Genomic DNA, 2388 nt, shown 5'->3' with positions numbered 1-2388 from the left:
TTTTACTTTGCAGATAATCGTAAAACACAGAAACAAAATAAAACTCACAGAAACCATCTTTGTTAGGATCCTTACTGTTCCAACAACCACCAACTCTGGTTTGGTCATAAATCCTCAATTCACTAACCTATATGTGAAAAACAGCAGTTTCAGTTGTAAACGGAGGGACTCACATGCATGTGCAACCAGACTGGCATAGATTCTCTGCTCCACTATAATGCTGCTATATATTTACACAGCAAATAGTTGTTTGCTGTTATATTAATGTTCAAAATCTCATATATATATAGTCTTTGATAAAGTATTTACAAAATAAAATAAAAACCTCTTGCCTTAGATAAAAAGAATTTTGCAGACGAGTAAGTTTTACACCTGCAATGATTTGTTTGGCCACTTAGGGGCAGCGGGAACAAGTTGTGAACACAACATTGACATATCATCACCTTTTAAGTTGATATGAACAAATTATTAGCATTACAGTTGCATATTTACACATTACACAATATCATGCATTTATTTTGTCCACCTGACGAATTTAAGCCCCATATTCACTCTCTTTTATCTCTGTTTTGGTTTCCACCAACTCCTGAGGGAAATATCCGGCTAATTAGCTGCTAAATGCTCCACTATGTTCACCAGCTAGTCGCTAACTTTGCCTGTCTGCTGTAGAGTAGGGTTTTTAAAGCTAAAACAGAATTCAGCACCCACTTTCTAAGTATAAATCGAATTCTCAGGTGAAAACTGAACTGGTGTGTTTTTCTATTATTTCAGTATAGAGTCAGTCAAAGTGTGAGTGCTCAGACAGACTGTAGATGTAACATAATCTTCCTCAGTGTGACTGTGGCCACAGATGGAGCTGATGCAGTGAGGAGGATCAGTGGGAGCAGGCTGAGTGCTGCTGTGTTCAGGGACCTTTGGCCTCCCTGCTGCACCGGCTGCCAGGTAACCGTCCACAGGGCTGGACTGCCTGATCTCCTGTGGGACCCCGGCACTGGGAGGAGCCCGGCTGGGACTGAAGCAGCAGCAGCAGCGGGATTATTCTACTTACAGACAACAGAACAACACAGTGAACATTAAGGAGGGACGATAACCTTGTAGTTGTGCATACTAGGAGTACTGCGTATTAGGAGAGTAATTTCGACTGCTGTTGTTATTGTAAATTAGTAGCTTTTTAATATGCTTTCACCTTTTTTAAAGGATGCAATAAAGGAATATTTTCTGCATTTATAATTGCTCACTCTTAAAAACATCCAAAAAAACAAAAAACAAAAGATTAAAGATTAAAAATGATACCAGAGACAAACAGCAAATTTACATGAATATACTGTAGAAAATATATAAATGAAACACACTTATTTGTGAAATAATTTAAGCAATTGTTCAAATTTAACTCATTGTTATAAAATGTTATTTTATTCTTTTTATTTTAATGTTTTAGGACTTTTTTCCCCATAATCTTCAATCTTCATCAATCTTCATCAATCTTCATAATGACATTTTTGCCCAATAACACTTGCATTTCATGCCAATTTTTATTTTACAATGTCAGGTAAAGTTTTTACCATTTTCATCATCTAAATTAAATCTGCTTGGTCATGAACAAAAGTGTTGGAGAAATACACATTTAGAAGTGATGATGGATGCAGTTCCTCCAGAGGGGAACATGAATGTTTGTACCAAGTTTCATGGCAATCCATCCAACAGTTGTTAAACTATGGCACTCAAAACCCTAAATGTCAACCTCATGGTGACGCTAAAGGGAAAGCTCGGAGAATTGCCAGAATCACAAGGATTATCTGGGAGCTATGACTGTCTGTAAAAAAATTAATGGAAATCCATCTGATAGTTGTTGAGATATTTCAGTCTGGACGGTCAGTGATGGAAACCCCAATAGACCAACATTAACTAAGAACAGAGATCCAATAGTGGCAACTTGCACAGGGTACAGGTGTCAGTTGTATCATACAACTACTCTACTTCAAAGCGGAGTCAAAGAGTCAATCAAGAGCACTTCTAGACCTTATTACACTTCCACCACCCATATATCTCAATGAACTATATAAGGTATCAAAGTGAAACATTGGTAAATAACATGTTTAAGCATAAAGAAAAGTCTGGACAGGAGGTTAAAATATCAATCTAAAAACTCACACAAAGCCACATTTCACTCCGAAATGATGTTTGAAATATAGTTTGTGATTCAATACGGCTCCTTTCAAAGAATATGTCTGTCTGAAATATTTGCAGAGCTAAAACTCCAATCTGCAGACATTTTAAGTGCTCTCCAAAGCACTTCTGTAATATTGTGCAAAGCGTAATAAGGAATTCATTTCCTTGCCTCCTGTATGCCACACATGAAAGCATTTAATCAGAGAGTGCAGGAAAACT

Source organism: Morone saxatilis, unplaced genomic scaffold (assembly GCF_004916995.1).
Source record: "Morone saxatilis isolate NCDOM2014 unplaced genomic scaffold, NCSU_SB_2.0 Contig7, whole genome shotgun sequence".
NCBI classification, from domain to species: domain Eukaryota; kingdom Metazoa; phylum Chordata; class Actinopteri; family Moronidae; genus Morone; species Morone saxatilis.
Note: the sequence above shows the minus strand (reverse complement) of the source record.